This window comes from Mus caroli, unplaced genomic scaffold, assembly GCF_978045245.1.
Source record: "Mus caroli unplaced genomic scaffold, Mus_caroli_1 scaffold_2, whole genome shotgun sequence".
Taxonomy (NCBI): domain Eukaryota; kingdom Metazoa; phylum Chordata; class Mammalia; order Rodentia; family Muridae; genus Mus; species Mus caroli.
In genome coordinates, this window is record NW_028227257.1 from 24,697,618 (window position 1) to 24,703,784 (window position 6,167).

Below are 6,167 nucleotides of genomic sequence, written 5' to 3' on the forward strand. Positions count from 1 at the left end.
TTTGGTCAGAGAATTAACTAGATTTTTTTCTACCATCATCCACACAGGAGAAGGACACAAGTCTCATATTCTTGCTCTACAGGAAAGCAATGCCTCCCTTAAGAACATGTCTCCATAGCCTGGACATTGGATGGTGACCTTTAATCCCAGCATTTAGGAGGCAGAGGCAGGCTCTGAGTTTGAGGTCAGCATGGTCTATAGAGTGAGTGCCAGGACAGCCAGGGATTATCAGAGAAAATCTGTCTTGAAAAAAACAACAGGGGAGGGGGCGGGCAATGTTGCTATCTCTGTCTGTATATGAAGACATTTTACAAGACCAAATAACAAACCTTTCTGGAGAGACAGACTTAGTTCAGATAACAAAATATTCACACAGATAAAAACCAAGGTTAATCAAAAGTAACCTTATAGAGGTCAGAGGAATAGCTCATTGGTTAAGAGCCACCCTGCTCTTATAGAGATCACCAGAGCTCAGGACCCAGCGCCCACTCAGTAGTTCACAGCTGGTTCACATACAACTGCAGACAAGGACTCATGCGCAAAAATGAAAATAACATGAGATCTTTTTTAAAATGAGCCTTTAAATATTATAAAACGTAACTTTAAGATGATAAAAAATGTGCATTAAAGATGATATGGCTTGTAAATCAGGTCAGACCTTAAGTTTCTATATAAAGGGGGGGGGCAGCTGTGATACTAAAGACATCATGACAAATGATAAAAGAATCGTAAATAAGGTGCTACGGAAGTTCAGTGAGAAAAAAAAATGCTGTCCTACTGAAGTTATAGGAGAAAGGGAAGCCCAATGAATGAAACAGGGAGAATTCTCAAAATCAGTAAAACAATGGAAAGATTATTATTTTTTTTAAAAAGAATTCTCTACTGGAAGAAGGGCGAGGCTGTGTGTTGGGATAACTGGAACCTGCAAAGCATGAGGTAAACAAGAGACACACAGAAGAAAAACAAAGACCGGAAACCTCTGGGTGGGAAAGGTTTAAACTGGCATGAGTATGCGGTCAGCGAAAGGGACCTGAAGTACAACTTAGGAAAGACCACTGTAAGAGGACCTTGGTCACTCACAGTCCCCATGGAACGAAGCTACTCTAGAGACACTTTTGCCCTTCCCTTGGGCTATTAGAAGCAATGCCCATCCCAGCCTCGCCCGCCGCGGCAAGAACTGGAATTTCCCCAGGAATCTCCCCAAAGGGGATGAGAAAGGGTGAGGTCCTGGTGCTAGCCAGAGAAGCCCGCCTCCCAGGAAAGGATTTCACACAATTCTGACAAATCAGACCACCTTGCAGGACAGAAAGGAACCTAGCCGGAAGAGAAAGACACATTTTGGGTGTCAACCACTTAGCATGTTGACCCTGGATCGGAAGGAGCGATTAGACAGTCCAGATCCACTGCTGGAATAAGTTTATTCCGGGTTTTTGTTTTTGTTTTTGTTTTATCTTTCCTCTTCAGCTGGCACCGGCTACTTTCTACCTCAGTAGGGACACAAGACAAGAATGTTTGGAATCTACAGGGCCCTGAAGTCTCTGCTTTGCTACATCCTCCTTGCTCCGTGTGTCTTGGCTCTGCTTTCCTTTAATTTGGAAGCCCATTTGAACTGTGTGGACTCGGTTGAGTCATTTGGATCATTACAGTGTAAATTTGTTAATCTGGAAGCTCTTGAGCAAATTCAGCCTGCCAATGAACGATTTAGGTGTTTGCTGTAAAACAGGAACGGTTGAATGGGGTTCTGGTGAACTTTTTGGAGCCCAGAGAACCAAGAGTGTTGGGGATCCTTCTATTTTAACTTGTGTACTATAAAGTCTGCACTATCCCAGGATCTGACTAGTCTTTTGTAAACTTGCACTGTGGACCAGAGAGTATACTGTGACCCAATACAATTCTTTCTATCTGTAATTCTGTGTATGAATTACATGGGCATTGGTCCTTAAGTTCCTGGAGGAAGGGAGAGAGAGAGAGAGAGAGAGAGAGAGAGAGAGAGAGAGAGAGAGAGAGGGAGGGAGGGAGGGAGGGAGAAAGGAAGGAAGGAAGGAAGGAAGGAAGGAAGGAAGGAAGGAAGGAAGGAAGGAAGGAAGGAAGGAAGGAAGGGAGGGAGGAAGAGAGGAAGAGAGGAAGAGAGGAAGAAAAGAAAGAGAGAGGCAAACTGCAAACTCTGGCCTTTGCATTTTAAAATTTATTTAGATCCCTAATTTATAGTAAGACTATATCTGTGTGTGTCCTCACCTGTATGTCTGTCTGGGTCTCTCTGTGTGTTCATATGTGTGTGTGTGTTAGGAATGATTTTTGGTCTAGATTAACATAGAGGTGCTGTTACATGCCAGGGTTTTTTCTCTCTTCCTTTGAAAAGATAGTGAGCTAAAACAAAAAACAAAAACAAACAAACAAAAGCCCTTAGGTGTTAACTTTAGAATTTGGGACTGAAAAAAGTTGGTGGCACAAGGACTCTGTCTCATTCAGGCCTAACTAAAGTGCAGATATCGAAAGACTCACTTGGAGCTTTCTGGCTGAATGTTTGATTCTGATACTTTCAAATTCATTCTAAAAACTGAAGCTAAAGGCTGGAGAAATGGTTACGAGCACTGGCTGCTCTTCTAGAGGTCCTGAGTTCAATTCCCAGGAACTACATGGTGGCTCACAACCATCTGTAATGGGATCTGATGCCCTCTTCTGGTGTATCTGAAGACAGCGATAGTGTACTAATAAAAATAAAATAAATAAATCTTTTTAAAATAATTAAAAAAAAAACTGAATCTGATAAAAAAATTGCTTTTTTTTACAAGAAGTAAAATGATTTATAACAAAGATTTAAAATACAATCAGCTGCCAGTGCCTGACAAATACAAAAGTGGATGCTCACAGCCATCCATTGAATAGAGCACAGGGTCCACAATGAAGGAGCTAGAGAAAGTACCCAAGAAGCTGAAGGAGTTTTCAGCCCTATAGAAGGAACAACAATATGAACTAACCAGTACCCCTAGAGCTCCCTGGGACTAAACTACCAATCAAAGAAAACACATGGTGGGACTCATGGCTCTAGCTGCATATGTAGCAGAGGATGGCCTAGTCGGTCATCAAGGTCATCAATGGGAGGAGAGGCCCTTGGTCCTGTGAAGGTTATATGCCCCAGTATAGGGGAATGCCAGGGCCAGAAAGCAGGAATGGGTGGGTTGATGAGCAGGGGGAGGGGGAAGGGGATAGGGGATTTTTTGAGGAGATAACATTGAAATGTAAATAAAGAAAATATCTAATAAAAAAAAGAAAAAGAAAAACAAACTATATACATATATACATATATATACATACACACACATACACTAAGCATTCCTAATGCGGTATTTGAGATATTCAAAAAAATAAAATAAAATACAATCAGATGATTTTAATTTGTCATGAATATTGTTCAAATTTAACAACGTGTTCAAATATAATAAATCTATACTGCCTTATAAAGTGGACAGTATTAATTTCTTTGAAATCTGTTAAAATGGTACTTGGGATCTCTTGATAGTCTCACAAAACATTAACGTGATTGAAACACAGCGTGAAGATAGGCTACAGAGATCATTCAGTAAGTAAAATGCTTGCTGTTCAAGAATGAACATGAATTTGGCGCTTTTTTTTCTTGGCTTTTGGAGGCAGGGTTTCTTTGTGTAGCCCTGGCTATCCTGGAACGCCCTTTGTAGATCAGGCAGGCCTCAAACTCACAGAGATCTGCCTGCCTATGTCTCCCAAGAGCTAAGATTAAAAGCGTGTGCCACCACACCTGGCTCAAGACTTGAGTTTGGATCCCAGGCCCAGTAGCTTATAATTTTTAACCTCAGATCTATGAGGCAGAGACAGTTGGATTCCAAGGGTTTTCTGACCACTCATTTTAAAAACAAAAAGTGCACTCTAGTTTCATTAAAGGGCCAGTAATATTGCATAGTATTAATAATAATGTAGAGAAAAATTAAGAAAGATATTTCAGTGTCAAACTCTAGTGTCTACACATACTTACACAGATAAGCACACACTCACTCCCCACATCACACAAATACAAAATAAGTACAGTATTAAGAGCTATCTGATCTTCTAAAGAAGGTATTTTTATTTTTTAAGGTTCTCTCTCTCTCTCTCTCTCTCTCTGTGTGTGAGTGTGTGTGTGTGTGTGTGTATGTGTGTGTGTGTGATCATGAATGTAGGCTTGTGTGTGTATGCAGGTACCTGGAGGTTGGAAGGAGGTGTTAGATTCCTCAGTGCTAGAGTTAGCAGCAGGTGCTGGTTTGAACTCTGGTTGGTCCTCACAGCTGAGCAGCAAACACTCCTAACGCTAAGCAGCCCCTAAAGCAAATATTTTAGAGACAATAAATATCTATCACACTTGACTGGAAGTTCAGTTTGCGTCAATAAAATAGCATTCCTCAGAATTTTCATACGGAAAGGTTTTGTTATTTAGTTTGTTTGCTGCTGTTGTTGCGCTGAGGCAGGGCCTTATGTAGTCCGAGCTATCCTTTGACGCCTTGTGTATCTGAGGATGGACGTAAATTCTACCTCCCAAGTGCTGGAATTATGACGTGAATCATTGCATGCAGCCTATTGGTTATAGATTCTGCATCGACTACATAGATTGTGATTAGAATTTTCTTGCAAAACAGATTCTAGAAATTAGTTTTTATTTGTAAGTAGTCAAATAAAACAGGAAATGAGAGGATATATTTTAAATTAAATTCTTCTAGAGGATATTAAATTAATTTTACTAGATTATTCCTATGGTTCTGTTTTCTGTGACTACTCTCTGAAAATAATATAGCAATAAAATTTATCAATAAGCCAGGCAGTGGTGGAACATGCCTTTAATTCCAGCACTTGGAAGGCAGAAGCAGACAGATTTCTGAGTTCAAGGCCAGCCTGGTCTACAGAGTGAGTTCCAGGACAGCCAGGGCTACACAGAGATACCCTGCATCAATATATATATATGAAATCAATATATATATAAAATCAATAGACACGAGATTTTTAAATTAAGGCTATGGTACATATAAAATATTAGATATGTTTGTCAAGTATGTTTATACTAATTTTTTTTTCATATTGGGAATTATAAGAGATGTGTTCTATATAATCAGTAACTTTCAGGATGTAGGTGAACTTACCCTGTATTATTAGGAGCTGGGCGTGGTGGCGCAGGCCTTTAATCCCAGCACTCGGGAGGCAGAGGCAGGCGGATTTCTGAGTTCGAGGCCAGCTTGGTCTACAAAGTGAGTTCCAGGACAGCCAGGGCTACACAGAGAAACCCTGTCTCGAAAAACCAAAAAAAAAAAAAAAAAAAAAAAAGAAAGAAAAAGGACTATTTTATTAAGTCTTATTAAAAAAAAAAAAGAGAGATTGTCATATTTACCTGGCAGGGGAGATACCATGATCACGAAAGTGGTTTTCCCAGGGCGAAGCTTATCCATTGCACTCCGGATGTGCTGACCCCTGCGATTTCTCCACATGCAGGAAACTTGACTGCATAATTTGTGGTAGTGGGGGACTGCGTTCGCGCTCTCCCCTGGGGGGGGGGGGGAAGAGATTGCCATTAAAGGGTGATTAAACTATTAAAATATGGTGCTGGAAAGATGGCTTAATGGTTAAAAGCATATAGTGCTCTTTAAGCAGACAGGAGTTCATGTCCCATGACCAGAGCAAATGGCTCAGTGTCTGTAGCTCCAGCTCCAGGGGATCTGACACCCTCTTCTGGTACCTGCAGGTACTGCACTCAAGTTCACAAATGCTTACTCTCTCTCTCACACACACACACACACACACACACACACACACACACACACACACACACACACCCCACACATACACACACACATTTAAACAAAAATCAAATCTTTTTTGTTAAAAATTCAGAAATTGCTTCTTTCAGGGACAGTGCTTGGAATGGTCCAGTGTATGACACACCACTGCAGGCTTTCCTGCAATCCAGCCTCTAGCAAAACTAAGGAAACTAGGTTCATCCCTGGAAACAGGTATGTTTGCCTTTAGACCTAGAAGGCAAGGACAGCACCAAAATCTACATGCGGCGAGTGCCAAGGCAGACTTGGATGGTTTCATGCCGTAAGACCTAAGCTCCTTGTGAGATTGTCGAAAACAGAAGCAGCCAGAGGGGCTTACAATTGATTGCCCCG

At 41.1% G+C, this 6,167-nt stretch overlaps 1 non-coding gene across 1 annotated transcript; it reads left to right on the plus strand.

The window, feature by feature from the left end:
- The first annotated feature begins 5,381 nt into the window (after nt 1-5,381).
- LOC115030518 (U1 spliceosomal RNA) lies at nt 5,382-5,545 on the plus strand. Its single transcript, XR_003836109.1, has one exon. It is a non-coding gene; the product is annotated as a U1 spliceosomal RNA (small nuclear RNA).
- Nucleotides 5,546-6,167: the final 622 nt, after the last annotated feature.